Genomic DNA, 23,189 nt, shown 5'->3' with positions numbered 1-23,189 from the left:
GATGAAAGAAAAACAGGAACTCTGTAGATCTGTAAATGCACACAAGGTTGATTAAAAGGAAACGTTGATTTTTAAATATAGTGACAACTGCTCGTCATCAACGGACTGTAGTCTTCTGTCACCTACTGATTATACCCGAGGCTATAAGACTGCTGCTACAGTCTTTGTTGCATTTTCTAGTGTTCCAGAGCAAAAGTGTGAAAGCAGAAGGAAAGTGACTTCACTAATAAATCAAGGACACCATTGACCCCTTTTACAGTGTACACCAGATGAGACACGACTATTGTGTAGTAAATGGATTACAATTTATTTTACGAAACATGATCTTGAATTTGTGATGTCCATCTCCTGCCCTTAGCTCAGTAATGAGAACCTACATTTTGTTTCTTGCTCCCAAGTCAGGTGGCATTGTCTCAAAGCACACCAGGTAGTGTTTTTATCACAACCTCTATTTAGGAATTTTTTTTCATACTTTGTTTTTCTCTTTTCCAGAATCAAAATGGCCACATTTATGCCAAAAAGAAAATACCCCCACAAAAATGTTTTCAATCTGAAACTGCATTGGCCAAGTCATATACAGCTTTAGTCAAGGTCTGGCTTCTCTGACGTTATGATAAACGATTCCCGTAAAGACAAGTCTGTAAGAGAACTAATCTACCCACCAATGACAAGCACATTATTGAACAAAAGCTCAAATGGTTTGGAGAGCAGGGGGGCATGATGTTATCTGAAGTTATAGTAACTCAAAGCCAGTTAAAAGAAAGCCTTTGTAAAACTCTTCAACTTGCCCTGTTTGTTCGGTGGGAATGTTGGAAAAGTAGATCCTCTTTACGTGGATATCTCCCAGTCAATATTTTCTGGGTCATCCATAAAATATTTTCCAGTGGGTGCAGTTAAAGAAGTCATTGCCTATGGCACAACAAATGCCAGCTATACCTGCAAAGTGTCAAGGTGGCCTGATTGCAATCTATTTATACACAAAGTTTTGTACATATCACGTTACATACGAGTGGCACGTTAAGCCTTTACATAGCAGGAAAAAATTCACTGTCATGTGGAGCTTCAACTAGCCAGTCTGAACACATTCTGAATGGCTAGTCTTTTTATCAAGTCATGAAAAATATTGTTGCTTAGTGATTTTCTGATTGGACAAACAAAATACTGGAAACCAGGGGGAAAGGATACGCTCTAACAGCCATCACAGTTTTCCACTTTTCATGTGCTATTGAACAGGCAAGCTTCTACTTTGCTCCAGAAATGTTACATTTTGTTGCTGTCTTACCTACTCTCATCTCCTTATCCCCTCCCCCAGCAGTGCTTGCGATTAGAAGGGTTCCATTCCAACTACACGCAAGACTACCCTATGGAAGATCAAATAGTTTCTGCAAATTCTGATGTTTATTGTATGAAGACACCACATACTTTTCACCCCAACACCTGCACACAAATTTAAAATTTAGGCCAAATGCCAACCACACGAGTGTATATTTAAATAAAATGAAATTAGAAAAAAAAAGTGCTGTTTTTTTCCCCAATCAAGAAATTCATGATTAGCTGCAGTGATGCTAATTGACTCGAAGGATCCCATGCGAAAATAGTTTTGGCAGTCTTGGGCATGGGTCTACAACACAAAACTAAATGTGGCACAAACTGAATCTCAGAGGCAAAGGATGAATGATGTGGTAAATAGAAATGTCACACTGTAGTGAGGGGCCTCGAGGTCAGGCAGGAGGGTGAAAATCACTGTTAAATCAGAGCAGAGGGAGCTGTACTTTGCACCTGTTCACGGTATGCCTGATCGTCATTGGATGCCAAAAGTGAAATAAATGTTCCCTTCTTTAATGTTAATAATCCTCACCTTGATTAGTTCACCAAATACTTTGGGTGGAGGAAAAGAAGAATGCACTTCATCATTTTATTTCATTCCAGTCATCATCCAACACTTCCCCATTCTTTTACTCATCTTTTCATTCAACATCCAGCAAGTTCTTTCTCAACACACACTCTCGGCATACACAAACTCTAATCCTCTTGCAATGCAATGGCTGAATCACCATTATCTTAATCTTATTCTATGCCCTTCAGTAGGACATTGAAAATCTGGTTTATTCCAATTCTTCAGATGCACAACTTCTTCACACTCTTGCAAGTCTAATGAACTTCTACCATCTCTTACCTGTGATGTCTTTACCCTAAAGACGATTTTAAAAATGTACCTACAGATGATTTAATCTTTTACATTTTAACTTTGAAATGTTACATTATGTGGCAGTGGCCTGTACCAGTTCCTGTACATATGTCACCAGTAAGACTAGAACGAACTAAACTGATGTCCGTTGCGTAAATAATGGTAAATGTAGAAAGTCATGCTCTACTAACCATTCAGGCTGGGTTCGTGGTGCAATGCCACTGCACAAAGCCCTCTGGATGCCCGTTTAAATGACAGAAAGCAGCAAGTCTCTTGCACCGAGGGCTCCCAAATAGAATTGACATTTTCCCCACATAGCAATACAATGCAAATATAGGCTTTTGCTTCATTAGGATGGACCCCAAGTGGTAAATGACGTTCATCCTTCAGTGTGATCACCAGGAACTTTATACTGACCTTATCTTCTTACTCTTCAAGTTAAATATGCAAAACCACCAGCATGACATTGAATACATCATTACCTCACTCAGCTCCTGCTCTCCATTTTAAGCGTGCAACATGACAAGACAATAGGTCTAATAATTATCTGCTGTAGGGAGATGATTCGGACTGGGTTGGTGTCTTACACCACATCAATCACACTTATCTGCAACTGATTAGGTAGCCATCATGTTTGAGGCCCACATCATCCCATCCCAAAATATGAAGTCTCTTGGGATATGGTAATGAGCAGGATGTTGTTTTCGGAAGGGGTAAGGTAGGAAAACAGCAAAGAATGTTCCCCTGATTTTCCATCACCTTTTGCAGGTGGAGGAAAGGTCCAAATTCAGTAGCAAGATTTCTGCATCAGTTTTCCCATCGTCCCTTATTCCAGGAAATAGGAAAGAAAGACTTGCATTTATATAGTGCCTTTCACGACCACTGGACATCTCAAAGCGCTTTACAGCCAATGAAGTACTTTTGGAGTGTAGTCACTGTTGTAATGTGGGAAACGCGGCAGCCAATTTGCGCACAGCAACTCTCAAACAGCAATATGATAATGACCAGATAATCTGTTTTTGCTATGTGGGTTGAGTGATAAATATTGGCCAGGACACCGGGGATAACTCCACTGCTCTTCTTCAAAATAGTGCCATGGGATCTTTATGTCCTTTTCAAATGCAAAGTGCATATGGAAAGCTGGCAAATGGATAGTCAACATGCATACAAACCTAGTCTGCCTCATCAGTCATGTGCACGTACGCCCTAGGTCAGCAAAAATAGGTCAAAATGGGATTGATATAAACATCAGTATTTACTGCTATTTGCTCCAAAACATTTTCCCCACCAAAAATTTGAAAGCTCTCACAAATGAGACACCGGCACACAAATAAAATTCAACTGTATCTGAGGTTTGTGGTGCATGGTCTACAACAAATCTTCCCCAATCTGACAGACTGTGTTTAAGGCTGAAATATTTCCCAACACAAAAAAAAAATAAGTAGAGTGATTTGATCATCCTGACAGCCATGACAAAATGTTATATTTGCCTAAAAGGCAGCCATGTTCATTTCACCGCAATTATTGGCACATTATCTGCAGGCAGGCAGAACGCTCACAGTCATCTGCACAGCACAATTACATCTTGCACAAATCAACTCTGGTCTCTGCCACAATATATTTTTTGTTTTGTTTGATGAAACTACTGGACTTGGAAAAACTGCTCAAAAACAAATCTTACTGTTTGCACTGCCCAATCTCCAAAACACAATTGTTAAGAACATAAGAATTTTTATGTTAACTTTGGAAGCCAAATGCCTATAAAACAAAGTCGTGTCACCAGTAAAATGATAGTTACACCATGAGGGCTTGACACTAATGGGTGCCTGCCCGCTTGGGAATCACTGAATTTGTTGAATGCTTGACACTAACTCTATAATGGCAAGTTAATTGTACCACAGTTCCACATATATTCAGTCCCTCTTCTAGACCTGGAAATAACTTAAGTTTTAGGTATAGGAGGAGGTATTTACCCATTCTCTTTAACCAAAACTGCCCTATAATGACATAGCATTTTTATTTCCTACTGCTTAAATCTAACCTTTCAAATAGTGAGCAATGTAATGGAAACATTTGACAATACTCAATGAAATTTAAAGCAAGAGTGCAAAGAAGAATTTAAAATTATACTTAGTTGCGCTAAATCCACAGTAGTCAATTATAGAATTATACAGCACATAAGGAGGCCATTCCACCCATCGTGCCTGTGCTGGGATTCAATTAGTCCCACTCCCCTGCTCTTTCCCCATAGCCCTGCAAATTTTTCCTTTTCAAGTATATATCTAATCTGGTTTTGAAAGTTACTATTGAATCTGCTTCCACCAACCTTTCAAGCAGTGCATTCCAGATCACAACAACTCAGTGCGTAAATAAAAATGCTCCTCAGCTCCCTTCTGGTTCTTTTACCAATTATCTTATAGATGAACATGCAGTGGAACATCAATTATACGCGCTCCAATTAGAAATATTTTTGATTATTAACAAGACTTTCTGCTGATAATCGGAGACTTGTGGGACTCAGGACTTCCGATAGGTGTTTTTTTTTTTACATAATTAGTTTCAGATGTACTGCTCCTGCAAGATCACCTGGAACTAAAACAGCTAATCTACAAGTTGATTTACCAACTGCAAGTCATCCATGACTCTAGCCAACGTAAGCATACAAGCCAAATATGCTCCCCAGCTACACAGGAGTGTGGTATATGCACTCACTTCCAGAGAGATCCCATTGACAAGAGTTCACAGCATTGATCTTGGGAGCTACCAACTTCAAAATCAATATAGAGTCTGTCTGTTCAAACAGGCTGCAGTACTAGTGAACAAAGCATGTATTGAAATTAGGATCACCTGCTTATATTCAACATGTAGTCTGCTCACCTGCGCAATCCCAGCAGGGTATCTTAGGTCACCTTTCTATTGTCTATGGCAATTACATTATCTGAAGAAGCTTTGGGTCAGCAGCCGGGGTAGAAACAAGGCATTGCTAAAATAGCCATTCATCAGAACAGACTCTTAGACACATATATTGGGATCACCAATGGTGGTATCAAGAAGAAAGTGTATTTCTTTTGTGCATGATTAGCAACTCTACACTCCAGGTAGTTCCTGGGAATTGTAGTCCATGACAACAGACTGAATCCTGCAGATTTATTTTGCTTCCTTACCACGGACCAATACATCGAGCCTCCAAACATGGAGAACCAGCTAGCAGAGTGGGTAATTGGTTTGGTGGTGGGGGGTTTGAAAATAAGGATGTGCCCAGAATATTTAAGGATATTCAGCAGATTATATGGTGTGTTTATGGAGGGGGAGAAGAGTATATTGTTGCAGCCAAGTTTCATGAAATTTTTTTTCACATTTATTTTTTAGGGTTCTATAATGCACTGAGTGACTGTTGTATGTCAAGAGGTTTTTTTTGGTAGAATAGGATCAGTAATTTCTGTGATTTGCCAATCAAAATTACATCAGAGATATGGTTCACTGATGATTTGATTGATTGAGGGGGACAGTGGTCTCTGTGATCTACCTGGACAAAGACTTTGCATAATTTCAGCACTGCATTCACACAGACAAATGTCAATATTAGTGGGACTGAGGAACTAGCAAAAAAATTCAGGCTGCAGCAGGTAGCAACACAGACAGGGATGTCAACGGGCCTCAAGTCAAAGGCAGGAGATTGGAATTATCAATGCTTTTATGGGGAACAAAAAAAGAACAGGCTTGGGAGCAGGAGGCAGCACAGTTAGAACTGAGGCTGGAGATGAGGAGCAGGGAGATCTGTGGCTTTGGGCTACTGTGGAGTGGGAGGGGGAAGAGTGAGGTGCAGGGAGATTGATGCTTTCACTGTAAGGCTGCTGGGGCCACAGTCTGTTTGCGTACATTTTTTGGAATGTTTTCTACATTAAAAGCACTATATAAATTCAAGTTGTTTGTTATGCCAGATCATCTTCACAGTACAATTGCGCTCATTGCATGTGTCGTGCTGGAGGCTGGGCCACATAATAGCATGTGGGATTCTGTACAGCAGTTGTCTGGTTATGGACGTCAGGTCTCAGCTGCACAGGCTGGGCTGATAAGTAGGTGATGCGTAGCCATTGTTGGGTTCACTGGACCATGTAAAGTCGGGGGACAGAGTTGTTGGGGGTGGAGTGATTAGAAATGGGATGGCTAGGTTTGCGATTTTGTTTCTTGAATTGCTGCATTGTGTGCGCATTTGTATCAGGTTCTTTATTTCATTTTTGGGGGTAGTCGTGAGAAACTGTCATGGCAGCAGTTATCTCCGAATTATTTTTGCTGAAGTGTGAGCGAGGAAATTTTTTTTATTGCGGAGAAAGGATTGGTTAGTTTGCATTTTTGTCCCCCGAAAATTAGAAAAAAAGAGAAAACATGCATAGAGACCTAAACACTTAACCAATGAAAAAGAAAACTTACATTCACTTACAGCACAACAGTCCTATGTAGACAAGTAGATAAAATTCTGAAGATAAATACATGTTACATAGGACCGCTACACTTACACCTGGGAATCTATAGGCTCCAAAAAGTACGGTTTTCCATCTCACTGGTGGGACAATGGATAATAAATCGATATATGCCTGGTGTGGTCTTGAACCATATATACCATCAAGAAATCAGGTTTATTCCCAGGTCAATTAGTTAATCTCAGCTGAAATGGGAATAGGGTGCTACAATTGGCCTCAGTACCCAGACAGCCCTCTGGCCCCGATTACTATCCTGTAATCTTTGAAGTGTGCAATGGAGGATATACTCTGGTTTGCCGTTCATTATATTTGAACAGAAAATGCTTCTGCAATTCAATTTATACGGTTTCTAAAAATAATTTGCATATATGAGACAGGGAGGGAGGAACAAGAAAGTAAAAGAAATTGGACAGGTAAAACAGCTGAGCATGTATGTCGACCAGGAGAGAGGAGTTAATTCTGTACAAGATACATGTTTCATGCTTGTATGCAAAGGTTCGCAAAATAAAATTTGTCTGGATTTGTGTTTTGGTAGGACTGGTGGGGTGAGAGGGTTGGGGGAAAGAGGGGTGCAAAAAAAAAAAAAGAGATGCTGGCAATAAGCAGCAGAAAACAGCAAGACCAGTACACATTGCAGCAATATTTCACAGCTCGGGGCCAAAATACAAGCTTAGATCTCAAAATTTTCAGAACATACTAAAGCAAATCATTGCCACAATACGTTAAAATATTTTGGATTAAAATAATTAATTAGATGTACTTAAATATAGCTTGAAATGGATAAAAATGCCCTTTAGAATCCACCCCGCTCCCCCCCCCCCCCTTCAGTCTCTAAAGATACACTATGAACATCTAGGAACCAGCCATTTTCCAGTATGTAGGTCACACATTTGAACAAAGCAGCTGCCTGCAGGGTATAACACAAAGGAGAGAACAAATTAATGAAACCAAACTTCCTACTGCATGATGGTACTGTAATACTGTGCATGCATTACATGGAAAACTGCATGTATTGAACAAAAAGTTTTATTAACCTTTATTATCTGGTACTGTATTTAATACAATGTACCCCAAAAACCAAAAAGACTGGAAATTGACCAAAAGTCTAAACTGAATGCAGTATTACAAGTGTAAAAAGCAAAACACTGCAGATACTGGAAATCTGAAACAAAAACTTGAAATGCTACAGAAATACAGATCAATCAGCGTTTGTGGCGAGAACAGACAAGTTTACATTACAACAACAAAGTATTTATATAGCACCTTTAACGTAGTAAAATGCCCCAAGGCGCTGCACAGGAGTATTTTTAAGACAAAAAATGTGACACCGATCCACATACGGATAAATTAGGGCAGGTGACCAAAAGCTTGGTCAAAGAGGTAGGTTTTAAGGAGCGTCTTAAAGGAGGAAAGAGAGGTCAAGAGGCAGACAGGTTTAGGCAGGGAATTCCAGAGCTTAGGGCCTAGGCAACAGAAGGCACGGCCACCAAAGGTTGTGCGATTATAATCAGGGATGCTCAAGAGGGCAGAATTAGAGGAGCGCACATATCCCGAGGGATTGTGGGGCTGAAGGAGATTAGAGAGGTAGGGAGGGGCGAGACCTTGGAGGGATTTGAAAACAAGGAAGAGAATTTTGAAATCGAGGCGCTGCTTAGCCGGGAGCCAATGTAGGTCAGCGAGCACAGGGGTGATGGGCGAATGGGACTTGGTGCGAGTTAGGACAGGGGCAGCCGAGTTTTGGTGCACACCCTTCTTCTGAACATGAAATGTAAATTTCTAATCTCTGCACAAATGCTGACTGACCTGCTGATTGTTTCCTGCACTTTGTTGATGTTGCAGTAATATAATAAATTGTGCCTTTACAGTCTTATGAACTGTTACAACCTATCAAATGTTTAACTGACATACCACCACAATTGAGAAATGAGCTCCAGGTATTGAGTTATAAACAGACACTTCACTAAAACTATACTTTCAAGCAGTTCCTTAAAAGTATTCACTCAATCCACTAGCAGCATTTAAAAAATTATTTTCCTCTACGTTAGTCTTAAATCCATAAACATGTCATTTGTGAAAGCACATATGGATTTATTAAAATGCAGTGAGAAAACTATCGCATATATGCATACCAATATTTTTAAACTACGCTCAAGAAGGCTCTCCCAACAGAGAGAAGAGGGGAAACAGCTCCTTCATTATTCCTAGAGTTAATAAAATGCCTTTAAGGGTTTAAGACTTCAAAGTAGTCATTAGCATACTGCAAATTATGCAGTTCCCCTATTACATCTCAATCTGAACAGGAAATAAATTTCCTTTCCTTGAATTACTTCTACAAGGAATGCTGATTCTCACAATTTATGCAAGCAACAACTGTGAATATTCCAAACAGGAAGTTTAAATTTGCAATAGGCAATCAAGTATTTCACGGTAAGGATTAGTTAGGTTAACGATGTAACAAAGCTAGCATCTGGCTGGTATGGTTTAGTAGTTCAATAGCCATTTTCTTTTGGGTAGTTCTGTTAACAGCACCAGTAACTTCAAATATAATCACTTCATGCCTCACCAGGTACTAATAAGATGCCATGACAGGTTACCAAGGTGATACGGTATCTATTTACAAAGCTATTATTCTAATGGGTTCAGCTAGAATGAAAACGGAAGACCCATCAATTAGCCCCATGTTCTAGTCTCTTAATAATCCTTTCATTTATCTCCTATCTCATTTTTTTTTTAATTGGGACACCGAGTTAACAGGGCCTATACCCTAGTTCAGGACTCAACAAAGATTGAAAATCCAGAAGCAATAATTTGGTGATGCCATACTTGGGTTTTAAAAGTTTGACGATTATAGAAGGGATGTAGATAAAGGAATTCCATAGTTTAAGAGGCCCCGGAAAAGAACGAATTAGAGTAGGATGGTACATCATTACATCTGAAGGAAATAAGCCTGTTTTTCACCAACCACTAAAAAAGCTTCATCAGCCTCTACGACCACAGGTATTGTTAAGACAAAAATGATCACAGTCTAGATAGTTCGCCTTCTACCATCTTGGTAGTCGCATGATATAGGGAAAATGGAGTTGTTGACTAATTATAGTAATCAATCTCTATTAATTAGTCTAAAACAGACCTAGAAATGACACGAGGAAAACCCCAGCAGTGGATAGCTTTGGAACTGTAGGTCCAAAGTCACCTTTCTCCTCCCAAGCATGCTACCCTTACCACAAGACATGTCTCAAATTACTCATATACTGTATCCCAAACTTTATTTTTTTGAAAATAAAATCTCATTTGAATTTCAATGAATCAATACTAATTGCTTTCACCGTCTCCCTCGGGAGCCTGTCCATAGATTGACTACTCGCTCACTGAAAAATAATTTCCACAGATGAGTTTTGAATTTACCACTCGCCCGCATCCCCCCACCCCCGCTTCCTGGCTTCGACCGCAGACTGTTCTGGACAAGGTGAATGCATACAAGACAGAAGGGACCACCCTCGTAATCAACCACATCGAGAAGACTATCTGGAATTCCCAGTTGGGTCCTTGAATTAAATTTTATGGAAGATGCAGGATCTCCTCAGGTATAGATTTTAGGACAATTTTTTATTGTTTAAAAAATGTCATAAATGGAAAGGGTTATAACTAATATTAGTCTTACCGAAGGGAAAAAAAGTGTCTTCTGTAAAAAAATTAACTACCTGGCCTGTAAATTTCAATATTCAGGTTAGATCACTTTTAAATAGACTCTAACTCAGTGTACAGCATTATGCAACATCAATTTAGAGCACCATCCAGTTATTGCAAAACCATACATTTTCCTAACTTCACCCCCCCCCCACACTTTTTTAAAACCTAGAACTTAGTTAAAAGTGATTCTATAAATCATATGTATTATAATGTTTTTTTCCAGTTAATTGCATTAGATTATTGCAAATAGTGACCATATATTCGGAAAGTAAACAAATGGCTGGTATCACTGATATTTTCTGTAATCTTCAGGGGACCTTTATGATGAACAAAAATGCTAAGTTCTGTTTTAAACATACCCTTCCTTCAACTGCTGACCTACACAATTTGGACAAAAAACCCTGCAAAGTTGTTTTTGCTGCAGCTCATTTTAATTTGAAAGACTGCATTAAACACTTTTTTTTTTTTAAAAAGGCCTTTCCAAAGAAAGCCCTGCCTTCCTTTCTCAGTCTACTCAAGGGAAAGGATAAAATGATTAGTTTGTGGAATTACCTATAATGTGCTCTCTCCAATTCCCAACTGTCCTCAGTGAGCCACAGTAACACTAAATACAGTTTTACATTGAGAGGATGCAGTCAATGGCAGGTCTACAGTATACCTGCATTTGACTGTACTCAAATATAAAAAGTTCCCTGGAAAAGTGGGGTCATGACATTTCCCAGTTCTCACATGCTAGTCACACAGAAGCCATCTCCAACAAGCGCGACAGCAGAATTAAAAAATAAATCAGGGAGACTGATGGCCAGAGGTTGGGAGTGTCTGAATGCGTCTCTCTAGGGAGCCTTTTCGTGGGATATGTGGAACACTCTGTTCCAGTCCTACTCGGGTCCCCTCCCTCACTTCTTTTTCCAATACATTGATGACTGTATTGGTGCCGTTTCCTGCTCTCGCCCTGAACTAGACAATTTCATTCACTTTGCCTCCAATTTCCACCCTTCCCTCACCTTCACATGGTCCATCTCTGACTCTTCCCTTCACTTCCTCGACTTCTCCGTCTCCATCTCTGGGGATAGGTTATTGACCAATATTCACTACAAGCCCACTGACTCCCACAGCTACCTGGACTACACTTCATCCCACCCCGCCCCCTGTAAGAGCTCTATTCCATTCTCCCAGTTTCTCCATCTCCGCCGCATCTGCTCAGACGATGCCACCTTCCACACCAGTGCTTCCGACATGTCTTCCTTTTTCCTCAACCGAGGATTCCCCTCTGCCGTGGTTGACACGACCCTCGACCGTGTCCGTTCTATCTCCCGCACTTCTGCCCTCACCCCTGCCCCTCCCTCCCGGAACCACGATAGGGTTCCCCTTGTCCTCACCTTTCACCCCACCAGCCTCCACATTCAACGGATCATCCTCCGCCATTTCCGCCACCTCCAAAGAGATCCCACCACCAAACGCATCTTCCCCTCCCCGCCCCTTTCAGCATACCGTAGGAACCACTCCCTCCGAGACACCCTAGTCCACTCCTCTATCACCCCCAGCACCCCTTCCCCGGCATCTTCCCGTGCAAGCTCAGGAGATGTAACACCTGCCCTTATACCTCCCCCCTTCCCACTGTCCAGGGCCCCAAACACCCCTTCCACGTGAAACAGCGATTTACTTGTACTTCTTGCAATCTAGTATACTGTATTCGCTGCTCACTATGCGGTCTCCTCTACATTGGGGAGACCAAACGCAGATTGGGTGATCGCTTTGCGGAACACCTCCGTTCAGTCCGTAAGGGTGACCCCGAGCTTCCGGTCGCCTGTCATTTTAATTCACCGCCCCATTCCCACTCGGACCCCACCGTCCTTGGCCTCTTGCATTGTTCCACGGAAGCTCAACGGAAACTCGAGGAACAGCACCTCATCTTCCGATTAAGCACTTTACAGCCTTCCGGACTCAATATCGAGTTCAACAATTTCAGATCATAACCTCGGCCCCTATTACATTTTCACTTATTTTTTTATCCACACCTTAGTTTTGGTTCCCCCCCTTTTTTTCCCCCCCTCTCCCACATGGCAGCTGTCTCCCATTCTGCCAGCGCATTTCACACCTAATCTAGAGCTGTCTTTTGTCTCCACTAGTCCCATCACCATCTCGTCTCGTTTTGAATACCTCTTAATGTCTCTTCTCTTTTGTTCTCTCCCAGCCCAGCCTCTTAATCTATTTCATTCCCTGTGCCTCTTTAGTCTTGATAAAGGGTTTTGACCCGAAACGTTGACTCTAATTTCTCTCCAAGGATGTTGCCTGACCTGCTGAATTTTTCCAGCATTTTCTGTTGTTATTTTGGATTTCCAGTATCTGCAGTATTTTGCTAACATAAAATTGTTTTATGCTCCCTATGTTGACATGCTGCAGTCTGGACACACAAAAGAAACATGTTGTACGGATAATACAATCCAAAAAAGATACTGTACTCCATCAATAATGCTTGGTTTACAGCTCTAGTTAAGGACAGATGGTTAATGATTTGCTCTTCAGAAATGCTGGTTCCTGGAGTGCAGCACCTGTCTTCTCTCTGCATGTAAATACCACTGTTCAACTACGCACCAGTTTCACGACACACAGAGAAACTTTTTTTTTTTTAAACGACGGAAGACAAGGTCATCAAATGCACGCGGCACAGATACTTAGCTTCGGAATACTGTTCCCATCGGTCTCATCTGAATTTACTAACTCCAGTTTCTCCTTCTAGTATGCTAATACTACTGAAATGCGAGCCAATAAGCACAATACATTGCACATCATGAAGTGTTGCTCTTTATTAGACCAGCACAAGTTATTAGTGTGAAGCAACAATATCGGTGCAACAATAGAATGATTTAACCCAATCTGGTCTCAGCTTCCTCGGAAAGGAGAAACAAAACTGCCCAGGGTCCTTGCTCTTCCTGATCACTATCCAGCAACTCCTGCTAATGCAGTTCTGCAACAGGACAGGGATTAATGAATTTGAAGTTAATCAAGTTTTAATCCGGCCTGGGTGCGAGAAGGAGTCTACCTTTTCAACCAGAATTAGAGAGAGAAACCTGGACCTTACAGCTCAATACAGGTAAAGTTAATATGCAATAGACACGACAGTTGCATCACATTTTTGGAGTAGTCTCGCACTGTTATTTTCATTCAACAGTTCCCAGAGTGCAGTTGAAACCTTTCAAAATGAGATTATTTCCAAGAGTCTTACAACAAATCACTGTCTGGAGGGAAACAAGAAGCCAGTATCTTCAATTTGTTGCTGAACGACTTAAGCTACTAGACATGGCATGTATAGCTTGATAGTATAAGCTGCCCACGAGATTTCACCTCTTTTCTGCCATGGCATCAACTTTAAACACACCTTCCTGAAGACAAACGACTTCAAAACTTCTGCCAACACTGCTTGCAATCTGGCTGCTACAAAGGAGGCACAAAACATCAGTCCAGTGACAACTACTCACTTGTCTCCCCTGCAGAGGAGTGGGGCTGGTAAGAAAAGAGCAGGGATGGGTCCATGGTCATAGCAGGCAACTGAGATTGCATTTCCCCATTGTAGTAATGCCACATGTTGGTGCTCCATTGTGATGCTGCTGAAACGCCAAAGTACTGAAGTGGCCCGACAATTGAACTGTATGTTGTGGGCACCAAGTGTATTTGATGCATATAGTAGTTAAGTATGTGATATCTTGCCACTGTAATGTGCACATGCACAGAGTTCTGTGCTCCCGCAAATCAGTGAGTAGCGACTCTTGGTGATCTTTTAACTTGAATAATGCAGAATCTGAGCCAGTACTTAACCAGTATGATCAGTAAAATGGAGCTATAAATTAGCCTGTGGTTGTGTAATTGGTTTAGTCGGTCACAAAAATGCAAAATTCCCCTCACTACAAAGCAAGAAAATTACACGAAACCCTTTCTGAATACTGGAAACTTATCTGAACTGGTTTTATCCATTCAAAAACACTGCATTATACGAACTGTAACATGCTATAATTTGCAGCAAAAATTTGAACTGATGAAAAAAAGTGTGCTGCATGCTCTTGTTATAAATTATTACATTTCAGAAATGGCACTTCATCAGCCTGTAGTTTTTGTAATCTCATTATTTCACATGTGGAGAAATATAGGCATCACTCCCCAGCAGCCTGTTAATGCAATATGTTCATTTCATTAAGCCAAGCAAGTCTTTCAATTATTTCAAAGTTCCAGCACACCATCACAAAGTTCTGGTTTGTTAGAGCTGCCTGACAATGGTTTTCCTTTAGAAAATGAAAAGCATGCATCGAACACAAGGTGCACCATAATTGTAAAAATGGCCAAATAAAATCTTGCATCTAGCACTCATCATACTTCAGATGTTAGACATTGGTGGTCACATTTTCCAAATTAAAATTATGCAGCACTCTCGTGCTGGGTAGATGAATTTTAGGCTTCTGAAACTGAAATTACAACTGATGAAATAGGAAACATACCAAACAGAAGGTTACTGCAGCAGCCAATTTACGCACAGCGTGTCCTACAAACAAGCGAGATAAATGACCAGCTAATATGCCCTCTCTGTAACATCTACTGCAGTCATACATCCCTCCGAGATCGCTGCGCTCCTCCCAAGTCTGGCCTCGTGCGCATCCCGATTTTCATTGCTCCACCATTGGCGGCCGTGCCTTCAGTTGTCTATACCTTCAGCTGTGGAATTCCCTACCTAAGCCTCTCCGCTTCTCTCCTTCGTTAAGATGCTCCTTAAAACCTGCCTCTTTGACCAAGCTTTTGGTCACCTGTCCTAATATCTCATGTGGCTCGGTTTTATTTTATTTGATAACGCTCCTGTTAACCACCTTGGGACGTTTTACTACGTTAAAGGCCCCTATATAAATGAAAGTTATTGTTGTTGTTTGGTGGTGCAGGTTGAGGGAGGGATCTTTAAACGCAGTCCTTTCTGGATGAACTCAACCACCAAGGGAGCACTTGCTGCTGATAGGATTAAAGGCGGCTTTGTGATCTTGTAAGGGAATCATGAAATCATGTAATCATGTGGCAATTCACACATGAGCTCAGCCAATTTAAAAGCATTCAGCCTAACTGTTACAAGGTACTTGGGGTGGGTGGGGGGGGGGGGGGGGGGGGAAATTCGGTTGCTTTGCGCCAACGGGGCGCAAAGCAACTAGCACCCAGGCGTGGCGCCGCCAACACCTCCTGCGAAATTCAACGGGAGGTTAGCAGCAGCGGTAACTGGCAGCGCCCCAGTATTGCACAGCTCCTAACTATAGTTACAAACAACTGGCTTGAGAGTTTCAGAACTAATTGAAGAAACATTTGAAATTGAAGGTCACCTCAATACCTCCCACAATAATAGTCTGCGTTATAGCCTGAAAGTTAATAAATATTACATAGTTAAATTCAGTTCTTAGGGCAAATTCTGTACAATTAGCTTTTCAGGAACCATCCACAGTGGAGCAAACATTTTCCATGAACATTTTCTGTAAAATATAAACAATGTTAGGTGGTTTTGGAAATCATGACAAAATATCAAATATGATATGCAAAACAGAGAAGCAATATTATTCCAAAAATGAAGTTTTTTTAAAATGTTGAATAAATTTTGAATTGCTTTTAAGCAATAGGTTATGCAGGCCATGAACACTTAAGGTAGGTTTAGTTCAGTCTTAACACTGGCTAGGTTGATGAAGACGGTTGAGAGAAATTAGTTTAAGACAAGTGTCACACTAGCACACAAACATGCAAATATTACTGTAAATCTAAGGTTGTTTCATTTCTCAATGACCTGGCAATAGCACAAATGTGTTTTGGTGCAGAACGGGTTTTATGGAAGTACAGTTGCACACCCTTTCTTGTGCTGGCGGCAAGTGTCGATTTTAAGCACATTACATCAAGAAAAAACTGAATGCTTCCACTGTGCTCACCTAACTGCTTGAAAGCAGTTGCTTTGGAAAGTTCTGTGCAAATCTGAAAGTCCTAATCTTAGTAGGAGACTACATAGCACAATGTGTTAGCAGACAGCTCCTTAACATCTGGGGAAAGGGTTTAAACCCAGCTCAGACTACTGATAAATTCTCCTCTATGACAGTTTAGACAGTCTTAATCCAATCACCACAGGGCAAGAGTCTCCAGATATTCATAATTCAGCACTAAATGCAAAATCTAACCTACGGGCAGAGAGTGCAATTAGTCTCTGCGTTCAATTGTAATTGTCTTGAGCTCAGTGGTACCACTCTTGTCTCAGTTAGAAGGTTGTGGGTTCAAGTCCAGTCCAGAGACCTGAGCACTTAATCTAGGCTGGCACTTCTATGCAGTACTGAGCCAGTGCTGCACTATCGGCGGTGCCGTCTTTCGGATGAGACGTTAAACCGAGGCTCCACCTGCCCTCACAGGTGGTTGTAAAAGATCCCACTGCACTATTTCGAAGAGCAGGGTACCGTTCTCCCAGCGTTCTCGCCAAAATTTATTCTCTCAAACACCTAAAACAGATAATCTGATCATTCATTTCATCGTAGTTTTTGGGACCTTGTTGTGTGAAAATTGGCTTCCGTGTTCCCTACATTACAGCAGTGGCTACATTTCAAGAGTACTTAATTGCCTGTAAAGCACTTTGGGGCATCCCAAGGTCAAAAAAAGCACTTCAGAAATGCAAGTCTTTCTTTCTTTTCAGATGAACCATAAAGCTTCTGCTTTTAAGATCTTTGTTAAAAATTGATGAAACAGCAACATCATCAGCAACTTTCATTTATATAGTGCCTTTAACGTAGTAAAACATCCCAAGATGCTTCACGGGAGCGTTATCAAACAAAATTTAACACCGAGGCACATAAGGAGATATTAGGACAGATGAACAAAAGCTTGGTCAAAGAGGTAGGTTTTAAGGAGCATCTTCAATGAGGAAAGAGAGGTAGAGACACAGAGAGGTTTAGGGAGGGAATTCCAGAGCTTAAGGCCTTAGCAGCAGAGGGCACGCCCACCAAAGGTTGAGTGATTAAAATCGGGATGTTCAAGAGGCCAGAATTAGAGGAGTGCAGATATCTCGGAGGGTTGTGGGGCTGAAGGATATTGCAGAGATAGGGAGGGGCGAGGCCATGAATGGATTTGAAAACAAGGATGAGAAAGAGAGGTGTTACTTAACCGGGAGCCAACGTAGGTCAATGAGCACAGAGGTAATGGGTGAACGGGACTTGTGCGAGTTAGGATACAGGCAGAAGAGTTTTGGATGACCTCAAGTTTACGTAGGGTAGAACGGGCGAGGCCAGCCAGGAGTACATTGGAATCATCAAGTCTAGAGGTAACAAAGACATGGATGAGGGTTCCAGCAGCAGATGAGCAGAGGCAGGAGCGGAGTCGGGCGATGTGCCGGAGGTGGAAATAGGCGGTCTTACTGATGGCGCGGATATGTGGTCAGAAGTTCAGTTCAGGGTCAAATATGACACCAAGGTTGTGAACAGTCTGGTTCAGCCTTCGGCAGTTGCCCGATTTATGGTTCTTCTGAAAATAAAGACTTGCATTTAAATAGTGCCTTTCACGACCTCAGGACATCCCAAAGCGCTTTACAGCCAATGATGTACTCTTGAAATGGAGTCACTGCTGTAATGTAGGAAATACAGAAGCCAATTTTCACACAGCAAGGCCCCACAAACAGCAATGAAATAAAACCTAGGTGAAAGATGAAGGCCAGTGGGTTAGATTTTGCATTTAATGCAATTTGGAGGGCTAGGGGTACTGAATATTCTTGAGGTTGCTTCGTAATAATTATGCAACCCAGCGCGACAATAAGCAGAAGTGCTCAATACAGACACTGGAGCTCCCCTTTAGCTCTAAGTTTGTCTAGTGATTAGCTGAGCCATACAGAGAAGATCGCAAAATCCATTCTTGAGGATTATCAGTTTCTAGTCTCTGCCACAATTCTCTCAGCTATGATCATCTTCGATTGTCCTGGAACTGAAATGTCTTTTCAGATCACGCATGGGATTTAATCCAATATTTAATTTGACCTATCTCATGTTGCATATATATATATAAAGAAATTGATAGGTTAAGCTCTGTGCTCAGTGCAAGGGATGTCAATGCCACTTTTCCACAGATGGTAAAACATCTCAAAAGAGACTAATGCAGAAAGCTTGACACAATTTCTGAATACAGGCAACATCAATGACAATGAAAACTATCTAGGCCAGATGATTCATCTAATAGGTTGACAGATCTAGTCAGTTACATGTATTGGCCACTACCATGACAGAAAGGAAATTTGTATTAGATTTATCCTAAAATTTGAAATAAAATGCATCAATGTCCCAATTTTGCAACGTAATTTTTCACCCTGGAAAGACAGTTACTCCCTGATGCCCCTTACTTAAAGTTCAATGTCTTGCTTTGGTGAACTTCCCAAAACTACCTCCATCCCAACAACGCAGCCAGAGTCCTTCAGACATCCGGCACTCCCATGCATCCAAATGCTCCATTATCGGTGTCTTAGCCCTACTCGCCCAACAGCTCCACGTCACGGCTTCTCGCCCCTTCTTCTTAAGTCTTCTCAAAATCTTTCTTCAATCAAGCTTTCGGTCATCTCTTCCATTGTTGCTCTTGGATTTTACCATGTTTAAGGTGCTTTATAAATGCAGGTCATTATGAATGGTTTTTGTATTATGGATTTGAGATTACCCAACTCATTTTCCACAAGACATTCATGTCTTCAGTCTAGTATGGATTTAAATCCAGGTCCCAAAGGTGAAAAGAAGTTGCTCGCCACACTGCCCAGTTACTCTGCTTGCAGTATACTGTACATGATAAAATTAATAAATGAACTCATTACCACACCAAGTTCAGCTAACAATTTGCCCTTGTACAGTAATGCTTTTTGAGCAAGCCCTTCCTTTACATTATTAAATCCAAGTTCATAAAATGTAAGATTACAAATTAAACTTAGTACTAGGAAAACTACAGCTATTTATTAAATTCTTGCTAAGGAAGATGCACAATTTTTTCTTATAAATGTTACTCTTTAAAGTAAACAGTTTTTTTTTAAAGTTACAATGTTATGTTTTCAATATGTTCAGTTTCTTTTTCCCCATTGATTTCAGCACGTTATCACAAGGAACAGGAAAATCTAAAAACACAATGACATGGTCAATTAAAGTCAAATTCTGTTTCTAAATAGCATGGTCACATCACGTCAGCAATGAATAGAAAAACAGCACAAGTGCCTTAACTGCTGTCTCATGCAGTCACAGCATAACGGACATTAATGATTGATAAGGGCACTTTTTGAATTCTTTCAAATCCTGCTTTGAACAGAATTCCAAAATATCATGTATTCATCAGAAGTAATTTGGAGAATTTTACTGAACCAGTACTTGTGTTTTTCTCTCCTCCCCCTAAACTGCACTATGCAATCCTTAAGAGCTGTAAAAGAATGCTCTATCAGAGTGTGGAAAAACAGCCTCCCCTGATGTTTCTTGGATAAATTTGTTATTGTGTGTGAAATTTGAACCACACAGGCCAAGGAGGCCCCAGGTTCAACCCAGTCTGTGTAGGGTTAGCCGATCAACAGCTGCTGGTCTGCTACAATTTGTCTCAGTGCCCCAGGGCTACGAAAGAAGGAATCTATATAGAAATTACAGCACAGAAGGCAGCAGTTAGGCCCATTTCTGCTGGTATGGCATCCGGGCTCATTTTCATCTGCAATCCCATCTTGAATCGGGCAGGGCAGCAACAGTAAACAAGGGGGAAAAAAAATTGAGCAGCCTCAAGTTTCCTCCCCAAGCAAGGCACTCGATTTCCCTGTTGACCAAAAAAGTCTCTGCCGACCTCAGGGGCTGCATTTGCAACCATCTTCAGCCAGAAGTGCCGAGTGGATGATCCATATCGGCCACCTCCTGAGGTCCCCACCACCACAGAAGCCAATCTTCAGCCAATTCGATTCACTCCATGTGATATGAAGAAACGACTGAGCGCACTGGATAAAGCAAAGGCTGTGGGCCCCGACACATCCCGGCTGTCGTGCTGAAGACTTGCGATCCAGAACTAGCTGTGCCCCTAGCCAAGCTGTTCCAGTACAGCTATAACACTGGCATCTACCCGACAATGTGTCCTGTCCACAAAAAGCAGGACACATCCAATCCGCCCAATTACCATCCCATCAGTCTACTCTCAATCATCAGCAAAGTGATGGAAGGTGTCGTCGACAGTATTATCAAGCGGCACTTAACTCACCAATAACCTGCTCACTGATGCCCAGTTTGGATTCCGCCAAGACCACTCGGCTCCCGACCTCATTACAGCCTTGGTCCAAACATAGACAAAAAAGCTGAATTCCAGAGGTGAGGCGAGAGAGTGACTGCCCTTGACATCAAGGCAGCATCTGACCAAGTGTGGCATCAAGGAGCCCAAGTAAAACTGAAGTCAATGAGAATTGGTGGGGGGGGGACACTCTATTGGCTGGAGTCATACCTAGCACAAAGGAAGATGGTTGAGGCGGTCAGTGGTCATTCATCACAGCCCCAGGACATCGCTGCAGGAGTTCTTCAAGGCAGTGTCCTAGGCCCAACCATTTTCAGCTGCTTCATCAATGACCTTCCTTCCATCATAAGGTCAGAAGTGGGGATGTTCGCTGATGACTGCACTGTGTTCATTGCCAGTCGCAACTTCTCAGATAATGAAGCAGTCCATGCCCGCATTTAGCAAGACTTGGACGACATTCATGTTTGGGCTTATAAGTGGTAGGTAACATTCGCACCACACAAGTGCCAGGCAATGACGATCTCCAACAAGCGAGCATCTAACCACCACCCCTTGACATTTAACGGCATTACCATCGCCAAATCCCCCAATATCCATGGGGTCACCATTGACCAGAAACTTAACTGGACCAGCCACATAAATACTGTGGCAACAAGAGCAGGTAAGAGGATGGGAATTCTGCAGCGAGTGTCTCACCTCCTGACTCCGCAAAGCCTTTCCACCATCTACAAGGCACAAGTAAGGAGTGTGATGGAATACTTGCCTGGATGAGTGCAGCTCCAACACTCAAGAAGCTCGACACCATCCAAGGCAAAGCAGCCCGCTTGATTGGCACCCCATCCACCACCTTAAACATTCACTCCCCCCACCACCGGTGTACCGTGGCCTCAGTGTACCATCTACAAGATGCACTGCAGCTACTCGCCAAGGCTTCTTCGGCAGCATCTCCCAAACCCGCGAGCCCTACCACCTAGAAGGACAAGGGCAGCAGGCGCAGGGGAACACCACCACCTCCAAGTTCCCCTCCAAGTCATACACCATCCTGACTTGGAAGTATATCGCCGTTCCTTCAGCGTCGCTTGGTCAAAATCCTGGAACTCCCTCCCTAACAGCAATGTGGGAGTACCTTCACCACACGGACTGCAGCGGTTCAAGGCGGCGGCTCACCACCACCTTCTCAAGGGCAGTTAAGGATGGGCAATAAATGCTGGCCTTGCCAGAGACACCCACATCCCATGAACGAATATTAAAAAAAACTCTGCATCAGTTCCCAGACTTGTTGCATGCATCATGATGTGAAGTTCCCTGCTGCAGCCCCAACTTGAACTTGCTTAGCCTGGGCCAGCATTGGGTCAATGCAATTCTTTCATAGTCCTCAGCAACACGGGATGCTCTGGACATCTGCTCAAGATCATGTTTCCGTTTTTCCAAATCGGGCTCTGAACAGACCTACAGGGTAAGTGCTATCAGATGCCCATGCATAAATAAATAAATAAATACACATGGAGATCATTCTGGTGATGCTTTTCTAACTTCACTTCTGTGCTTACATGGGGGAAAAAAAACACACTTCACAAGTAGAAACAAATCAGCATTAATTTCCTAAAGACACATTTACAATTGGTGCTTGTTTAGCTTGGTACATAGAGCCATCATCCATGCCCTGGCTCCCTGTGTTACAATGCTAAAACTGGCTCCATTATTCTAAGTGCAGAATCATAGACCCACAAGTGGGTCTAGACCTCAATGTGACATGTGTGGGGTTGCGGGGGGGAAGGGAGGGGGATGAAGTCGTAAATTTAAGAAACCATTAAATTTTTTTAAAGTGTGAAGTTCCTAGGAAAATATCTGCTCAATGCTGAGTAAGTAGCTACAAATTGACCTCTGAGCAAGGGAGAAAATGTTGTGGGTGAGGTGGCGGGCGGAGTGAATACTACTACATAACAATTGACTGCACTTTAACTGACATGTAGTACTGTCAGGCGGTGCCGAGGATATAATAAAGCACTATATAAATGCAAGTTCTTTCTTCTCTTCTCTCAAAAACACGATTGGAGAGAAGGGTTTTATAGACAGAGCGGCTCCCTTACTGCAGTTGCCAAACATGTCAGTTACTGCAAAGGAACCCAGAAAGTTCATGAAATAAAAAGTGCTCAAGATTGTTCAGAATTCAACAGAAGTGTTTGTGTTGAGGCAATGCTACCGTTATTATACACATAAACTGGCATGTCCGATTTATTTTGCCTTGGTCAGTTATCAGATTAAACTCAAATATTTGAAGCAATAAACTAATGTCCACAGGACAAGCTGATTGCTCTATTCTGTTCACTATGATGCATATGAAGCAGTGTTTCTTATAAAACAAAAGTTTTTTTTTTTAAAAATCCTAAACGGTATTTGTTGCTTTAATACTATTGATGGATTAAAACACACCATGAGTGGTACAACAGATGAATACCAAAAAGTACTCAAATAGAGTTCCTGACCTATTTTGTTCAGTAGTGAGTGAAAACGTTTCTACTGATTAGGTACAAAAAGACAGAAGCCTGGGATCAGGTTGCTTGTCTGGC

General features: G+C 41.8%; 1 protein-coding gene across 4 annotated transcripts in view; it reads right to left on the bottom strand.

Annotated features, from left to right (window-relative positions):
* Nucleotides 1-23,189, bottom strand: part of LOC147115213 (protein MTSS 1-like) — a 190,246-nt gene that overhangs the window by 117,504 nt on the left and 49,553 nt on the right. The window lies entirely within an intron of this gene.

Source organism: Somniosus microcephalus, chromosome 7 (genome assembly GCF_052327205.1).
Source record: "Somniosus microcephalus isolate GS21.2 chromosome 7, FLI_Smic_1.0, whole genome shotgun sequence".
Classification (NCBI taxonomy): domain Eukaryota; kingdom Metazoa; phylum Chordata; class Chondrichthyes; order Squaliformes; family Somniosidae; genus Somniosus; species Somniosus microcephalus.
This window is presented reverse-complemented; position numbering and strand designations above follow the sequence as displayed.